Source organism: Thamnophis sirtalis, unplaced genomic scaffold, assembly GCF_051295495.1.
Source record: "Thamnophis sirtalis isolate CommonGarterSnake01/CBP01778 unplaced genomic scaffold, rThaSir2_p1.2 scaffold_4, whole genome shotgun sequence".
NCBI lineage: Eukaryota > Metazoa > Chordata > Lepidosauria > Squamata > Natricidae > Thamnophis > Thamnophis sirtalis.
Window position 1 is genome coordinate 93,774,547 of NW_028261384.1, and position 19,731 is coordinate 93,794,277.

Genomic DNA, 19,731 nt, shown 5'->3' on the forward strand with positions numbered 1-19,731 from the left:
ATGGAGAATGGACTGAAAGTCCTGGTAGAAGGTATAGTAGCAGGAGAAACCTTGACTTTCCATTCTGGTTTATTTCTCTTGTTTTTCTAATTCTTTTCTACCTTTTTTTTCCCCTCACCCCTTTTCTCTGAGATGTTTTTTGATATTCCTTTTGAAACTCTTTGCCTAAATTCCACATTTTGCTTGTTGTACAGTTCCCACATCAGCTTCACTCTGTTTTATGGATTCTATCCACCAGCTGGCTGATTATGATAATTTCCCCAAGATTTAAAAAAATACTATTACTTTTAGTATCAGCATGTGCCAGATTGATCACTCAGGCAAAGGGCTGTTTGGAGCCTCAAAAAAGGTTCCGACAGTTTAGTCCCAATAAGTGGGTCACCCATCTGTGATTGGGAAGGAAACCATCTCATTAAATTAGATGTTTCCAACCTACTAGAGAATGCTGAACGCCAGGTTGAGTTTATCCACAGGGGAGAAAGTGGATCTTCAGCAGCTGTAAATATAACATAAACATTGACGTGAGAACAAATGGGTGAAGTAGCATAATACATCACTGATGACACTGCATCTAAACTGCAGTGCAAATTTATTCACCAGCTATGTTTGAATCCAATCAATCTGACTGAGCACTATTTTCCATTGGCAAAGTTGCTCCAAAAGATACTTTGGTGCCTTGTTTGGAAGGGTAATGATTATGTTATGTTTTTCAAAACCATGAAAGGAATCTGAGTATTTTTACATTTATCATTTTTCTTTTGATCTGTTCTGTGTTGCACCCATGCTACCACATGAGGGAAAGCTTCAAGATATGGCTCTTGAAGACTCCTTAAATTGAGGTTTTCATATAAAAGGAGAACAGTCAGCATTCATGACCCCATGATAAGTTGAAGTTCAAGCCCCATTACCTCATTATCTTGGCTTTGTTATTAGTTGTGAAGTCGTGTCTGACCCATTGCGACCCATGGACAATGTTTCTCCAGACATTCCTGTCCTCTACCATCTCCTGGAGTCCATTTAAGCTCATACCTACTGCTTCCGTGACTCCATCCAACCACCTCATTCTCTGTCGTCCCCTTCTTCTTTTGCCCTCAATCTTTCCCAGCATTAGGCTCTTCTCCAGGGAGTCCTTCCTTCTCATTAGGTGGCCAAAGTATTTGAGTTTCATCTGCAGGATCTGGCCCCCTAAAGAGCAGTCAGGGTTGATCTTCTCCAGGACTTACTGGTTTGATCACCTTGTAGTCCAAGGAACTCACAGGAGTCTTCTCCAGCACCATAGTTCAAAGGCCTCAATTCTTTGGCGCTCAGCCTTTCTTATGGTTCAACTTTCACAGCCATATATTACAACTGGGAAAGGGTGACCGTGTGTGATTGTGAAAGTTGGACCATAAGAAAAGTCAAGATAATCATTCCTTCAAGGTAGACAGACTAGTCGTAGTCATGGAGGCCATTATTGCTTTATTACTGATGAGTAAGATGTTGGGCTAAAATACTGAATACAGTTTCAAGACTATCTTCAACCATGAAAGCTCAGTGGGTATCTTTAGGCCAAACCTGACACTCAGTGTTGTTTTTCTTTGGGGGAGGGTGGAGGGGAGAGTTCTGTATGTGTACCACATGTGCCTTCAGGAATTCCTGGGGAAAAATCCTGTGTTAATGCAACCTAGGATTGTATTGGCTATTTTGGTGGCTGCTACAGACTGCTGGCTGATATTTCAGTGAATGAATAGATGAAAAGCTAAACAATGTCCCTGTGTGTAGGTGGGTAAAAGCAAGTAAGCTTTTAAGATATTAATGCTGCTTTGGTTCCCCCTGTCCTCCTTTCCCCCCCCCCCCACTGCTTTTGGTCCCTTTGCTCACTCCTCCTGCTTAGTTCTGGAAGTGACCTTCACAGAGAAATGTAGGCTTAAAGCCCACCAAAGTTTTCACCCCATGAGACTGGTCAGCTGTTCAGATCTACTCAGACTTCTGGATCTTTTTGCTGCAAGTGAATTGAAACAATTACTCACTCAGAATGCAGAGCTAAGTGAAGCTGGCTGAGCATGAAAAATGACTGTTTTGGCTTGGAGTATACCTTTTGTTATTTTCATAAGTACCTAACATTAAATCTCTTAATTGGGCAACTACCCAAGATCAGAGGCAGCCTTGGCAGTGCTTTTCCCTCCTCTTGGGCGGTATGCCCTTTACATTGAGGATTTCTACGCAAATGATTTATAGTGTCAATGAGCCACAGCAGTGGTAATAAATCATAAATGCAGACACTGCTTATATCGCCACAGCCATGGCAGGGTGAGGCTCTGAACTGCTAGTGCAGAAATTCTCACAGCCCAGCAGTGGCTCTCCCAGGATTTAAACAAAAGACTTTCTTGTTTTATCTAGAGATGAGCCTTGGGGGAACTGAACCCTGGACGGATCCCACACGGCCTCCCAGTATCCCAGAAGACCTTATTTGGGGCCTGGGATGGCAGAAACACCTCCAGAGCATTCCACATTTTTTTTTTTTGTAAGGGCTGCCAATCCCCGCTCTTAGAAGCCAAGGCAGAGGTGATATTCAAACAGTTCTGACTGGTTCTGGAGAACTGGTAGCAGCAATTTGAGTAGTTCGGAGAACTGGCAAATACCATTTCTGGCTGGCACCGCCCCCAATCTATTCACTGCCTCCCACTGCAGGTTAGTGGGGTGGGGAGGGAATGGGGATTTTGCAATATCCTTTCCCTGCCACACCACCAAGCCACGCCCACAGAACTGGTAGTAAAAAATTTTTTTGAATCCCACCACTGAAGCAAGGATATCCAGAGGGTTACAAAAGTCAAGAGGGCACCAGCAACATGGAACCGAAAGCCCAGTCCTTTTTTATGGGATGCATGCAGGGGTGGGTTCCTGCCAGTTCTAACCTCTTCTATAGAAGAGGTTCCACAAATCTATAGTGCCGTTTAGAACCGGTTCCAGCTCCCTCCCCCGCCTGTCTGCACATCATCAAGATGAAGAGCGAGAGGAGGAATTCTGGGAGTTGAAATTCACAAGTCTTAAAGCTGTCAAGTGTGAACATCCCTGGGTTTTTTTTTTCTAAAGGGTTAGAGGTGCAAGGGTCTTGTAACTTGACAGCTTTAATACTTGCATGCTTTAAATGCCAGAGTTTCTGAGCCAACATTTTGGTTGCTAAGCAAGAGCATTGTTAAGTGAGTTTCACCACATTTTACAAGTTGGCCACGCCCACCCAGTCACATGGCTGGCAAGCCACTCCCACCCAGTCACATGGCCAGCAAGCCACTCCTACCTAGTCACATGGCCGGCAAGCCACTCCAACAAAGGCAGGTCACACCTACAGAAGAGGTTCTAAAAATTTTTGAAACCCACCACTGTATGCATGTAAAAAGAGAGAGGGGCCTCAACCACTACTAAGTTTGAAGAGAAGCTGCTCCACCTCTTCTAATTCTATTGTTCCAGCCAATTACTTTCTTAGTTTGAATCTAATCCTATTTAGTAGATCTAGTAGATTTATATCCTCCCAAATGTTTAGATAATGTGTATCTCCCCACTCCCATCCAAAAATGCTGTTATATACCTGCTGGTCCAAAAAGCTAATGAATTTATTTTGCAGCAATGGAAAAAATATACTATAACAACCTAGATGACTTTAGCAAAAAGCACACTACCTTTTGAAATAGTTGAATTAATGAATGAAAAATAAATACAGAATTGTTGTTCAAAAAAAGTTCACATTATTGCAACCTGATGCACCACAGGAAGGAACATATCTCTTTCTTCTATGGGGCGTTGGAATGAAAGATGAAGCTTTAACAGTGTTAAAATTTGGTACACCTGGGGGACTGAGTTCAAATTTGAGCACATTTAGAGAAGACTTTGAAAATAATAGGACTGAAGTTATTCAAGATAAGCAGTGTTAATTGTTTCAGTGGGTGTAAGCTGTTACAAATTTTGAATTCATCCAAATATATTTAAAAACATGGTCTAAAAATAAAAAAAGTGTTTCAGTATATACACATCTTCTTTCTATGTTATCATTAGCAGAGTAGCTTAATAAACAATGCTTGACATATTTTGCTGTTTTAATAATAGCAACATTATAAATGCAGCAAATAAAAATATGAATGATGTGCTTGCTCTAAAAATAAATAGGGGAAGACATGGTCATGGAATCATTACGCACTGAGGATATCAGATCATTATTTGTTAGGGCCAAACATTTTAAGTATTTCTCTCCAAATTGGCACCCTCCAGATCAGATTTCAAATAATATCCTGGCCGTGCAACATAACAGTGACATTTGCAATTGTTGATGAAGAAAAATGGAACTTAAAGTCTTATGCTTCTTGAAGGCATCAGCTAGGAAAAAATGGCTTCAATAAGATTTGTTGGTCCATGTGACCTGTGCCCCACCCATTGTCTGGCGCTGTCCTCACCGCCGCCATCACTAGCCGCTTCACCACCTCGCAATTTATCATCTGCTGTGATTTTGACATCTGGCCGTTACTCCTACATATTATCCTTAACACCGACCATTGCTATGATGGACATAAGCTTCTCGCTACCCCCTTGAACACTGTCAGCTGCCCCCCCCCGTAGACATGTCATCTCCTCATTCCATCTCCCCGTGATGTCATCCCGTTTGGTTATTATGTTTGGGGGACGCGGGTCCGCTGTTTAAGAGCGATCGGGCGTTCCGACCCTCATCATCCTTTTCACACCCCTGGGTGCTCAGGATTACAGGACCCTGGTCTCCAGCTGGTGTCGCTTAATGCCAGGTTCGTGGTACATAAGGCTCCCCTCATTTACGACCTCGTACAAGAGGGTAGAGCGGATCTGGCGTGCATGATGGAGACCTGGTTGGGCCATGAGGGGGGTGTTCCCCTTAGTGAATTATGCCCACCAGGCTTCTGGGTGTTTCACCAGCCGAGAGCCCAGGGCAGGGGTGGGGGGGGGGTGGCGGTGGTTATTAGGGAAAGTCTCGGACCTCAGGAGGTCACTGTGCCTCAGATACGTAGGTGTGAGTCCCTTTTTGTGAAATGGGGCCTTGGAATTCAGGTGGGCCTTTTTGTTACTTACCTATCTCCCTGCTACATCTCATCGGCCCTGCTGGAGCTGCTAGATGTGTTAGCCAGATTGGTGGTTGATTTCCCCAGGCTTATGATCCTGGGGAATTTCAATCTGCCTTCCATTGGTGTGACATCCAAGTCAGCTCAGGAGTTCATGGCTTCCATGACGACTATGGACCTAACTCAGTTAATTCAAGACCCCACCCATAACAGGGGACATGTGCTCAACCTGATTTTTGTCTCTGGGCAGTGGATGAATGATCTAGATTTAGGGGATATTTCTATCCAACCCTTGTCATGGTCTGATCATTTCCTCATCAGGCTTAACTTCCTTACTGCTACCCCTCACTGCAGGGAGGCAGAACTGACTAGATGGTTCCACCCCTGGCACCTGATGGACCCTGAAAGGTTCCTGATGGAGCTTGGGACTTTTCCTAAATCCCTTGCTCACAGATCGACCGAAGCCCTAATGGAAGCCTGGGATAGGGCGGCCACTGGGGCCTTGGATCACGTTGTGCCTTTGTGGCCTCTGACCCAGAGGTTTACCGAGGAGCTCCCGGAGATGAAACGTCGGAAAAGACACCTAGAGAGTGGTTGGAGGGCCAGCAGGTCCTAATCTGATCGAACACTAGTAAGAATTCATATTAAATCTACTTAGTGGCGATAAAAGCAGCAAAACAGCAACATTTTTCTGCTCTTATCGCATCCGCAGATAACTGCCCAGCCGCCCTGTTTAGGGTGACCCACTCCTTACTTAACCAAGGAACTGGGAAAGACCCCTTGCAGGGTAGGGCTGAAGAATTTGTTCAATATCTGCAGGATAAAATCGCTCAGATCTGGACAGGCTTGGACTCTGACTGGGTAGATTCGGGTAAGTCGACAAGGATGAATCTGATGGAGACTATCTGGGATGAGTTTGACCTGTGACCCCCAAGGGCATGGACAGGATTATGGGGAGACTCAGTGCTGCCACTTGTGTGCTGGACCCGTGTCCCTCTTGGTTAGTTTCGGCTTCCCGGGAGGTGACACAAGGCTGGCTCCAGGTGATTACCAATGCTTCATTGAGAGATGGGTTCTTTCCCACTGCCTTGAAGGAGGTGGTGGTGAGGACCCTCCTTAAGAATCCTTCCCTGGACCCAGCTTCTTTAGCCAACTATCATCCGGTCTCCAACCTTTACTTTATAACGAAGGTTGTCAAGAGTGTGGTAGCACGTCAGCTTCCCTCCAGTCAACACAAACTGAGACCGATCCGACAGGTAGGAGGATCCCCAGTACCTGGATCCGTTTCAGTCAGATTTCAGGCTCGGGTACAGCATGGAGACAGCATTGGTAGCCTTGGTTGATAATCTCTGGCGGGCCCGGGGCAGGGGCTGCTCCTCTGTCATGGTCCTATTAGACCTCTCAGCGGCTGTCGATACCATTGACTATGGTATCCTACTGAGACGACTCGGGGGCTGTTGGGAGTGGGGGGCACTGTTTTACAGTGGTTCTCCTCCTACCTGTCGGATCGGTCTCAGTTTGTGTTGACTGGAGGACAGGGATCAACCCCGAAGCGCGTCACTTGTGGGGTGCCACAGGGGTCGGTTCTCTCACCCCTCCTGTTCAACATATATATGAAACTACTGGGTGAGATCATCCATGGTTTTGGGGTATGGTATCATCAATATGCTGATGATACCCAACTTTTCATCTCTACCCCAAACCACCCAAACGATGCCCTCGACGTGATGTCCCAATGCCTGGATGCTGTGCGGATCTGGATGGGGAGGAACAGGCTCAAGCTCAATCCCTCCAAGACTGAGTGGCTGTGGTTTCCGTCATCCCGATTTGTGCATCTTGTTTTTAGATTTTGATTTTTAGATTTTATTAATATTTGTAGGCTGCCCTTTTCCCTGAGGGGACTCAGGGCGGCTCACATAAAATCGGGGAAGGGGAATACAGACATTAAGATAGAAACATATAATAAAATAGTAAACAACATACATTCATCATTCGGGAGGGGTAACTATCTTTATCCCCAGGCCTGACGGGCGAGCCAGTTCTTAAGGGCTGTGCGGAAGGCCTGGACGGTGGAGAGGGTGCGAATCTCCACGGGGAGCTCGTTCCAAAGGGTCGGGGCTACTACTGAGAAGGCCCTCCTCCTTGTAGTTGCCAGCCGACACTGGCTGGCCGATGGGATACGGAGGAGGCCTAATCTATGTGATCTTATTGGTCGCAGGGATGTAATTGGCAGAAGGCGGTCTCTCAAGTATCCAGATCCACTACCATGTAGGGCTTTATGGGTGACTAATAGCACCTTAAAGCGCATCCGGAGAGCGACAGGTAGCCAGCGCAGCTCGCGGAGGATAGGTGTTATGCGGGTGAACCGGGGTGCACCCACAATCACTCGCGCGGCCGCGTTCTGTACTAGCTGAAGTCGCCGGATGCTCTTCAAGGGCAGCCCCATGTAGAGCACATTGCAGTATTCCAGCCTAGAGGTCACAAGGGCCCGGGTGACTGTTGTGAGAGCCTCCCGATTCAGGTAGGGTCGCAACTGGCGCACCAGGCGAACCTGGGCGAATGCCCCCCTGGTCACAGCCATTAAGTGGTGGTCAAACGATAGCTGTGGATCCAGGAGGACCCCCAAGTTGCGAACCCTCTCTGAGGGGTATAGAATTTGACCCCCCAGCCTGAGTGATGGAATATTGGTCGAATCTTTGGGAGGAAAACACAACAGCCACTCGGTCTTTTCTGGGTTGAGCACAAGCTTGTTAACCCTCATCCAGTCCATAACGGCTTCAAGGCCTCGGTTCATCACGTCTGCCGCTTCATTGAGTTGGCACGGGGCGGACAAATACAATTGAGTATCATCCGCATATTGATGGTATCTAATCCCGTGCCTGCGAATGATCTCTCCCAGCGGTTTCATGTAGATGTTGAATAGTAGGGGGGATAAGACCGAGCCCTGAGGCACCCCATAAGTTAGGGGCCTAGGGGACGATCTCTGCCCCCCCACTAACACCGACTGCGACCTGTCCGAGAGGTAGGAGGAGAACCACCGCAACACGGTGCCTCCCACTCCCACCTCCCGCAGTCGTCGCAGAAGGATACCATGGTCGATGGTATCGAAAGCCGCTGAGAGGTCAAGGAGGACCAGGATGGAGGAGTGTCCTCCATCTCTGGCTCTCCAGAGATCATCGATCAATGCGACCATCTTTGTTCCATCTTTGATGATAGGTGGAGAGGGCCCGCAATCTGGGAGTCCTCCTGGATACGTGGCTTAGTTTAGAAGAACACCTGATGGCTGTGACCAGGGGGGCCTTTTACCAGGTTTGCCTGGTACATCAGTTGCGCCCCCTCCTGGATCGGGATGCTCTGTGCACAGTCACTCATTCCCTCGTCCTTTCTCGCCTGGACTACACAACGCTCTCTACATGGGACTCCCCTTGAAGAGCACCCGGAGGCTTCAGATGGTCCAGAATGTGGCCGGTGAGTTATCATGGGGGTACCTAGGTGCTCCCATGTTACACACCTTTTAGGCAGCCTACACTGGTTGCCGTTTTTTCCCCAGGTGCGATTCAAGGTACTAATTATGATCTTTAAAGTACTCCATGGCTTAGGCCCAGGGTACCTGCGAGACCACCTACTGCCACCAATAGTCTCCCACTGTCCAGTGTGATCCCACAGAGTTGGCCTCCTCAGGGTGCCATCGGCCAGACAGTGTCAGCTAGCGACCCCCAGGGGGAGAGCCTTCTCTGTGGGAGCGCCTTCCCTCTGGAATGAGCTGCCTCTGGAGCTTTGCATAATCCCTGACTTCCGGTCCTTCCGACATGCCCTAAAAAGTTGGCTTTTCCAGCAAACTGGCCTGGCCTGAACAGAATAAAATAAATGATTAATTTAATTGTTAATTTTAATCTAATTTTTAAATTTTTATTGTTAATATTAATTGAGTTTGTTTTTGGATACTTTATTTAATTTCCTTTTTAACTTTTGTAATATGTGGTTGTTTTCTTATGTTGTACGCTACCCTGAGTCCTTTGGGAGAAGGGCAGCATATAAATCCAACAAACAAACAAACAAACATTATCTAAAACAACCTGCTCAGGGGTGATATTCATTTTTTCCCCCTACCCGTTCTGTGGGCATAGCTTGGTGGTGGTGGTGTCATGTGACTGAGTGGGCATGGCCAACGCAATGGCACTCATGGCCACGTCCACTCAATCACATGACACCCTCCACCAAGCCACACCCACAGAACCTGGTAGGGAAAAAAAAAGAATTTCTATCTATCTATCTATCTATCTTTTGCCCAGGCCTGGCTTAATCTGTCAAAGGTCTCCCCCTGCATGCCGCCCGCTCTCCCTTCGCCAGTCCCATTTCTGATCCTTCAGAGGCCTCGGACCTAGCCCCACTTCCTCCCCCCAATGCTTCTTACGTCAGGGTTACCTTCCTCCCGTGGCAGCTGATCGGACTCTGGAAGGCAAGCTCTCTTTTTTAGTGTGACTGCAAGAAACCTCCAAGCCGCCATGTTTCCCGGCAGCGGTGGCTGACTGGAGGCTGTCAAAAACTACTGGAGGTCTCTAATGCGCCAAAAAAGTCTTACCAGTTGCGCACATTCCAGCAGGCATTCCATTGCCTGATGTGCTGGAGGGGCTTGCCCAGGCAAGTCCATTTTGTAACTATTCAAAGTTGCAAAAAAAAAACTTATTTACAACTATTGCAGCATCCTGATTTTCACGTGATCAAAATTTGGACATTTGACATGTATCCCAGGGTCAAGTGATCATCATTTCCGATTTTCCCAGCAAGCTTCTGATAATCAAACTCAGTGGAGGAAATGGGACTTGTTTAATGACTGGGCAATTCACTTGACAACTATAGTGATTTGCTTAACAACTGTGGCAAAAATGTGTTAAATCAAGCACAACTCACCTAGTAATCATCTTGCTTAGCAACAGAAATTCTGATCCTAGCTATGGTTGTAAGATGAGGACTATCTGTAAAACCATTTGCCTATCTCAAAAGAATTGTTGTAAAACTGACTGAATAACTTATCAAAGTCAAATCATGTAAATATAGGCTGCTATTGTTCCACAGTGCCACTCAGAAAATCATTCTTTTCTCTGTGTCTGTCAGAGTGAATTAACATTTGGGTTAAATAATCTCTCTCTCTCTCTCTCTCTTTGTGTTTTCAATTAGGAAGCCGAGCAGAGGGGGCTGTCATCAGATTTTGTTCCTCAGGCTGGTTTAAAAAGATCCCTGACCTCTTATCCTAGAAAGAAATCCAACTGGATTAGTCGTGTTTTGCTTTTTAAAGAATGCTGTTTCATTTAATATGAATGAGTGTTCTCTGCCTGTGTGTGGTGGTTTAACTGACAGATAGCCAAGGCTGAGACTTGAGAAGGATGGAGCGATAAAGGCGTGGAGGAGACAAGGGGGATGAAGTGTGACAGAAAGAGATAACACAACCACACAGGAAATAGATACATCTGGATTGGCACCAAAGGAAAGGAACAGACAGGCAAAAAGAGAAGAGATGAGAAGAGATGAGGTAGTCAGAGAAATACTGAGGGGAGCAAGGAATCTGAAGGACATAGGCTGAGACAGCCTACTCTCCATTTAGCTAAAGGGCCACTTTTTGAATGGTTTTAGGATGAAGGCAGCCTTTTCTGACCTTTCATTTGTCTTAGATAACAATAGAATGACAGAAGATGATGGGAGAACACAGTCTAGGGAACCAGTTCAAGGAAGGATAAACTAAGTCAATTGACAATGTCAGAAATGACAATAGCTACATAGGAACTACAACTGCAGTTCCCCAGTGAATGGCTGTTTCTTCTAACACTGAAGCATTTGGAAGGAAGGAGCATGTTGAGTCCCCAAATTCAATGGATACATTGGCTTCTGTTCTGGTCTACATCTTTTTATACATTGAGTAGTACAAAAAGTTGAGTTGAGTTGAGTTGAGTTTATTATATTTCTATGCCGCCTATTCCCCGGAGGGGACTCAGGCGACTCACAACCAAATCAGGGGGGAGGGAGAGTACAAATAAGAAAAAAGAACACGAACAAAACAATACCACAATTTAAAACACTCAACAACCATACCATTCGAGGGGGGACAAAAAACTCATTAGCCCCAGGCCTGTCGGAACAGCCAAGTTTTAAGGGCTTTGCGGAAGGCCTGGAGGGTGGTGAGGGTCCGAAACTCCATGGGGAGCTCGTTCCAAAGAGCCGGAGCAGCCACAGAGAAGGCCCTCATCCGGGTGGTCGCCAGTCAGCATTGGCCAGTAGATGGAATTCGGAGGAGGCCTAATCTGTGGGATCTAATCGATCTATTGGAGGTAATTGGCAGTAGGCGGTCTCTCAAGTACCCAGGTGGAGAATGTACAAAATCAAAAGATGCTTAGATAGAAAACATATGTGCCCTATAGAAGAAAATTCATTGGGGATTCATATTTGTATCAGAGTATTTATAAGTGGCTGCATGTTGCCCATTTGCCCTTGGCAATTAGCCTCATTGAAGTCAGTAAAGCTTATTTCATATAAGAATAACTGACTGCCAGCCCATGTGATAACGCAGAACTAAATTGCGGCTTTGGATGAAAACCAAGCATAATTATCAAATCCAAATTCATCCATCAGTTTGTTTTTGAGCACATAAAAGCCTGGCTGGTGATTTTTTTTTTTTTTTTAGGAATCCACAAAGAAATAATAGTAGCAGGAATAATAACAATAACAATTGGGTCATGAAGTCCAAGTAATTGCTGAAGAAGCATCCCAAACATCCTTTCAAATCTCCTAGCCCCTCCTATTTTCTCAGCTAAGTCAGGTGTGCTCGAGTATAAAAAGCTTCCAGCATTGGCTATATTTAGCAGTTGATTACCATGCATGGATTTATTACCCACTGCTAAGAAGCTGCAATGCAGCTAGTTTCAGGATGGAGGGTTAGGAAAATGTGTATGCAAAAATGCTGCTGAGATTGAAATGATGATGGTGGAAGTTTAAGAGAGACAAGGAATGAGGAATCCCACCTGCCACCATCCTGAGCCATCTGATACCGAAGGATTACTATTACTTAAGACAAGTGTAACCACATTGCCTAAATCTGAGATATCCCTCTCCTCAGTGGAGAACCATTTGAATAAGGGGCATATCTGCATAACTGTGACAGGGTGTGCCACACGAGTGACTTTCCGCTTGGAAGACCAAAAGTGATTTCCAGGAGTGGCAAAAATCTGGAATTAAAAGGAAAAGTGCAAAACTTTCCCCTCTGATGGCTGATGAAATTACAATTCTTATATTATCTTTAGCCAGCAAGTCAAGTCCCTGATTGGGTAAAGTTCCTGGAACATTTTAACAAAAACTGAAAACATGTCAATATTTATATAGATTTAGTGAAACCTTCAAAGTCAAAAATAATGGTGGACAACAGTGAAAATTAATTTAAAGTTTTGCTTAACTTACTCTCTTAGGCTAGGGCTGGGTGGTTTGAGTCTTTTCAGATACATAATGCATTGTAGCTACCATTATTTCTCATACATCATGCTGGCTATAGCTGTTTAGAATTAGAAATAAAAACAAACAGAAGGGGAGGGCTCTGCATAGCCTATCCCTCACTGTGAAGAATGACCCATTTCTCTGAAACCCAAGGCTGCATCCATCCAAAATATCTAACCTAGTTACTGAATTAACCCATTTTCTGAATTTGCCTAATACATTGCAACACAGGCTCACCAAAGATCTTTATTCATACCACATGTTAAGCCACAAAAAGGTCCAAAGTTAACATTAACTACACATACAGTGGGATGTTGTATAAATGTAGCTGCTAATTTTTAAATGATCTAGTCAAACATATAAATACAGCAAGTCACTAGTGCTATAAATTTAATTTAATTTACATATTTAATTCATTCTATCTTTCTCCATAGTGATTTGAGACCTGGTTGTACTACATGGAATGGTTCCTAATCTTTTCCTTTATCCATTATCCTCTACAAAATTTGCAGACCCACCATGCAGGTAAACATTTAAAAACACAACAGTGTTTTGAAGGTGCTAGATAAAAGCCACAGATCTATTCTTGGATTTGCTGACTATCCATAGAGAGCATTAGTTTACACTGATATCATGCCAAATCAATTCAGAGAATGTCATCCTATCTAAGAATATTTTCAAGCTACAACACTAAGAATATAATCGATGGTTGCATATGATACATAAGAGTTATACGTTATAATTCTTGGATCTTTTTCTGAATTGCCAGCCTAGCCTTCAACCCTGGAACTTCCTAGTTGCTTTCCTGCAAAGAACTAACAAGGCCTTCGTTTAGTTTCGCAGAAGTAGCCAAATTTGGCGAAGAATAGCCACTTGCTATGGCTACATAAATGGTACAAGGGATTGTACTATTGTTACATTTTCTCCCTCATTACTCAGTGGCCACCTGTAGTGGCCTTTTCTACAGACCAGATCAGGAACAATAAAGTATTGGAATTAAAGTATCTATAGAGGAGATAAAACAAAAGTCAATGCAGGGTTTTGGCTACCTGATTGAAGCTGCCATTTGACATCCTTGCAGATACCTTTAACTGGCAGAGAATAATGTTTCCCAATGCTCAGCCTTTCTTTTTTATTAAAAGTTTTTTTTTATTTTTCAAAACAGACACAACACAAAAAAATCATCTTTCTTTACATACTATAGAAAGTGTATCAGTTGGTTACAAAAAAATTTCATGCATTTCTTTCACAGTCACCCATGATTTATATTAATTCCAGTATTTTAAATCAAATATATTTGTACATATTACCATCATCCTACCCCCATTCTCATTTGACTATAATTGTTTAAATGTCCTTCATCATAAAACATACCAAAACTCAAGACATAACCACATACTGGCATCTCATTTGCTATTTCTAGTATCCCAATAACACTATTCCTTATGGCCTATTCTAGCTAAACATCAATAACATTGAGTAACAAAGGTTTCTAATCTTCCTTTCCAAATCACTGTTTACAATTTACATCCAATTGTCCCATGTTGTACCCATACATATATACATTGTTATCATTATTTCTTCTTTATTTGACTATATCCATTATCATAATTTAGTTTTTTTATTAATCTTTATACTGTATGTAAGCAATTTCTCATCTTCCTTTCATAGATACCATTCAATATTCATATCCAATCACTACTTGTTATACCAATACATATGTATACATTATTATAATTTTCAATTGTTTATTTAACCATATCTATTGTCACTAAATTTCACTAAGTCTAACTAGTTTTAGATTAAACATTTTCATCTATCAGCCTGTATCTTTCCAGTAGCGAAACAGTCTCATGTCTTCTGCCATTTGTGGCATCAGTCCTCTAATCATCTCCTTAATCAAGTTTGTATGAACTCTTCTTTGCAACTCCTTGTTTATTGATTATCTCATATAATTTCGATGCCCTTCTTCTTTTTCCTTAATGAGCTTGTCTTTAATTGTCAGTGTTGTTATTGATGGTGTTACTAATAAACTTTCTCCCTTTAAATCCGTAAGTTCTTTTATTTCTTCTTCTTGTGTGTCTAGCCATCTAGGGTAGGGTTCCAATCCATCTGGTTCCCCTTTCCATATTCCACTTTTTCCATTTCCAGACAGAAACCATTCACCATAGATGTCAGCAGATTTGATTTCTTTGTAGTAATTTTTCTCTTTATTGCTTGGGACTCTACCCTCTATTTTTCTCATTTGATAAGCATCTCCATCCTTTTCATCATATTTTTCTGTTAGGTGCTTTAATTTTTCAAACATTTTCTCAAATGTATTTGATAATTTCTGTATTGCAAATATTATCTCTTGCAAGCTGACAGTTTCTCTCTGTTGTTGGAAATAAGCCATTGTTTCCAGCTGTTAAAACACTGCTGCTCTGACTTGGAAGATTTTTACAAGGTTACACCTAGGTTCACCATGAAATCTCTGGTTAAGGATGTACTTCAAAGGAACATTTGTATAAACAAATGGTGCTTTACTTCTTATCACTTTCTATAAACTGTGAGACTTTAAAGTTCCAGACCAGAATAATCAGTAGTGAAAGTAAAAGTATTTTGTTTTCAGTACTCAAGTTTCCAGTCTTCGAGTAGCAGTTATTTCTCACTTTGTTGTTACAATTGTTGCGATTCCCTTTGTTCTTTTTGTATCTTTTAATATTCCAGTTTTTTTAAAAAAAAGTCAAATTCTTACATGAAATAGAGAAGAAAGAGTAAAAGACACATGTAGTGATGAATAAGGAGAGTTTTAGTCCGCAGGTTGTGAAAATAATAGTAAAAATTTTAGAAGAAGAAAACTTGATCCATTCATTTTAAACAGTTTGCATAAATTCAGTCCATGAAAATAACATTTAAAAATTAAGATAACACACTGACCAAAACCATCCAAAGCTTAATTTCGCCGCTTATTTCTTTTATTCTTAGATTTAAATTAGCTTTAAGTTTTTTATAGGGAGGCTCTTTTAAAACAGGTAAAAATTCCTTACCAGCTGTAAACACTTTCTCTTCTGTTTCCTTCCGTTTTGGAGCCATCCCTACTTCATCAGCCTGGGGGCTGAGCTTTTAATGTCAGCTGAGAGATCTTCTCCTGCATCAATCCAGGACTTTACGATGTCCCTGTGATCAGCAGAACGTAGTCTTCCTGTTCACTGTCTCTACAGGACGGTTTAGGTCCGATTGGACCACCCAGCAAAAAAAGTATTGGTGGTGCTCCCATCGCACCGAGATCAGGTGACCATTTTGTAGCGATGTAGGCTCCTCCTCCCAGCTCAGCCTTTCTTATGGTCCAAATTTCACAGTCACACACAGTCACCTTTTTCCAGTTGCAATATATGGTTGTGAAAGTTGGACCATAAGAAAAGCTGAGTGCCAAAGAACTGAGGCCTTTGAACTATGGTGCTGGAGAAGACTCCTGTGAGTTCCTTGGACTGCAAGGCGATCAAACCAGTCAGTCCTGGAGGAGATCAACCCTGACTACTCTTCAGAAGGCCAGATCCTCAAGATGAAACTCAAGCCCTTTGGCCACTTAATGAGGACTCCCTGGAGAAGAACCTAATGCTGGGAAAGATTGAGGGCAAAAAAAAGAAGGTGACGACAGAGAATGGGGTGGTTGGATGGAGTCACCGAAGCAGAAGGTATGAGCTTAAATGGACTCCAGAGGATGGTAGAGGACAGGAACTTGGACTTACTGGACTTAATCTTCATAAATGTCAACGTCCACAAGGCAGTGACCGTTGCATTGTGAAGGCCAGGGGCAGGACGTCACGTTACATTATCCGTATGTTGGCCTGCCACTGGATTCTCAGCTTGTTTCACGGTTCCGTCGCCACGGGAACCAACACTCCCCATTTATCCGGGCTTGTGACCGGCTATGGTTTCCCATAGGCTGGGTTGAGGACAGGAAGGTCTGGAGAAACATTGTCCATGGGCCACAATGGGTTGGACACGACTTCACAACTAACAACAACAACTTTAAGATGAGTGGACTTTAATTCCTATAATTCCTCATCCAACATTTTCCCACAGTCTGGCAATAGCTCTCACTTTGGCATAGATGTATAATATTATTATAGTGACATATACTTTCAGTTTAAATTATTCAATGCCAGTCACGTTAAAAGTAAGCCTATTTGTCACATATTTTATCATCTAATTTGCAGAATTTGGCTGCAGGATTACTTTGATGCCTTTTGAATGAAGCAGCCTCTCTCATTGAGTTCTTTCAGAATTCAGAGGATCACAAATTCAATCATTCCTGTCTAGCAAAGTTAATATTGAGTATGTTGGGACCTCACCCTAACAGGGCTTTTAAGAGTCACTAGCAAAGCAAGAAAGTATTGAGAAGCATTAACTTTTGAGGTACCAAAACAAGCCAATCTCTCCGTAAAACTTCCCTCATTATAGAAAATATAGGCAGCTCATCTGGGCCCATTTCTGATTATCTACCTGTCTGTATTCTTAGGCTTCAACGTAAGGTGCTAATGGTGTGAAATAACCCTGTTTGTGGGTCTCTGCTGATTCACTTCATTTCCTGATTGGAAGGGTGGCAGAAAGAGCTTTCCAAAGCTTGTAATTAGGCGAGTTGGCAAAAAAAAAAGAAAAAAAAAAGCATGGTTTATGCCTTGAAATATTTGCTATTAATTTGCTATTAAAACACAAAAAGGAAGCTTTATATTAAGAAATGCAGAGACATTAATTTAGTTCATGGTTGAAAGAAGTTTCATTTAATGCCAGGTTTTTATTCCAAAATGCATGAACTAAAACTCGGATATCTTTCAAAATTCATGCTTTCATCGACATGTAAAACAATCCAATGATTTAAAAAAACTGAATGAAATCAATGTTAAATCATATAAAGATGTTCATGCTTGCACATCACATAAATTCATGAAAATGAAGTGAATATTCTTTATATTAGTGTGTATATGTGTGTAAGTATGTATGTATGTTTTACAAAAATCTCAAATTACTGTGTAAATGAAATGAGAGTCATATGGACAAGTGGAAAAAGTAAGAGAAACTCAGGCTGTCAGATTTGCCCATCACTACCCAGAATCAGGCCAAGGTATGTTATTATCTGACAATAACAATGACAGGGCACCCTGCTCCCCATTTAACATAGCAGGATTGACAGCAAGACTCTTTAATGCTTTCATGGCCAGCCACCCTGCCAGCAAGTGTGTGTGTGTGTGTGTGTGTGTGTGTGTACACATATGTATGTGTATGTATACACAGACACAGACACAGACACACACACACACATATATATACACACATATATACACACTCACACATGGTCTCTCTCCCTCATTCTTTCTCTCTAATGTATATAGTTGCTCATCTCATAAGCAAGTGATTATTCTGCTATTCTACTGCTTTGTTAACACTTTATTCCCACAGGTAACCTGTGGAGAAGAATCAAATGACAATTTGGACTGAGCATCAAGTTCATAGAAGTTTGCTATTTTTAGATATTTGCTCATTCTTTTTATTTAGAAATGTTCAAATTATGCTTTATTTGGTGTATGTATCTTTATTATAGTGTTTCTCACTGTAGATGAAGATGGGTGGACTTACAGAATTCCTCAGCCAGCATGCTGGCTAGGGAATTCTAGAAGTCCATTCAACTTTATTAGGTTTCCACATATTGTCATTTTAATTGTTTATTAGCTATAATTTCACAAAGCCAAATCTCTCTGGCTGCCATTACAATCCTAAATATCTGGGCAATGGTTATTTAAAGAAACTATGGCTGCTACATGATGATTTATCTCCCACAATAGATGTACTTCAGTTTCCATAGTCCCCAATCACCATGGCCAAAGCGAGAACTGTGCTTGGTTATAGATTTGGGGGGACAATATTCTGGGCAGACATCGGGTAGGCACCCTTTGCTTTTTGTGGGAAAAAAATGGAATTGTTGCCCTTAATGACAGGCATAGAATGCTAAGGAAGCCAGAAGGCAGGTTGTTACAAGGAAGATGCCCCTCATGTGTAGTATTAGTGTTCCAGCTCCCTCAGATCATTCTCAGTTTGTAGACAGGATATCCCCAGAGGCCCAGAGTTTCAGCTGCTGCTGCTGCATGCCAGATTGGTCAATAGTAAGGCTCTTCTTAGTCAAGAACTTATTGAGGAGAAGTGAGCCAACCTGGTATACATCACTGAGATCTGGCTGACTCTGGAAAGGAGGTTCCTTTCTGAAAGATGTGTTCAGATGGATTTAGTGTTGGCACCAGCTGAGACTCCTGGGCGCGGGGTGGGTGGGTGCAGTGCTTATCAGAGAGCCTATTTTGGCCTTCAGGGGCCTTGTTCCTCAAGTCTCTGGCTCTGAGACTCTGCTTCTGAAGCTAGGCTCCCAAGATCAGTTGGGGTTGTTGCTATGGACCAGTCTCCCTGCCTGTTGGAGGCCATCTCAGAGTTGGCAGTGGAATTCCCCAGACCTTGGGGACTTCAATCTGGCATCCCTGGGTTTAGTTTCATAGGCAGCCCAATAATTCACAATCACCCTAGCAGCCAAGGGTCTGACTCAGGACAGTGGTCACACACTAGATTTTTTGTTGGAGCAATGGCAAAGTGATCTAGTGGGAGATCTAACATCATTCCTTCTCTCATGGTTCTTTGAGACTCTCTTATGTTGCCCCTCTCAGTAAGGAGGGGGGATCACCCAAGCAGCCTGCTGATGGAACCAAATGGGTTCCAGAGGGAACTGGGGAATAACTTGGGGTTTGCTGCATGGCCCTTCTGAAGCCTTGGTAATGCCCTGGAATGAAAGGTCAGCTGAGAATCTGTTCAGTATTGTGCCTGGGTGGCCTATTCCCACCCTTCATGACAGATTCTCCCCATGGTTCATGGATGAACTGTTCTAGGCATCTCTTAAACTGAAAAGGCTGAAGAGACATCTACAGCACCATTGGAAGACAATGAAGGATGACTCCCACTGAAAACAACTTAGAGCTGCTATTAAGGCTGGCCTCGTGGTGGTAGGTATGATGATGTAGAAAAGATGTGGAGACTCTAGAAAGAGTGCAGAGAAGAGCAACAAAGATGATTAGGAGCAGAGGTAGTATTCAGCTGGTTCTCTCCGATTCGGGCGAACCAGTAGCAGCAGCTGAGGGAGGCTCCATCCACCCCACCCCCCAGATATAATGTGCGA

At 43.1% G+C, this 19,731-nt stretch overlaps 1 pseudogene; it reads left to right on the forward strand.

Moving 5' to 3' along the window:
* Positions 1-5,715, forward strand: LOC148045988 (uncharacterized; annotated as a pseudogene).
* Positions 5,716-19,731: the final 14,016 nt, after the last annotated feature.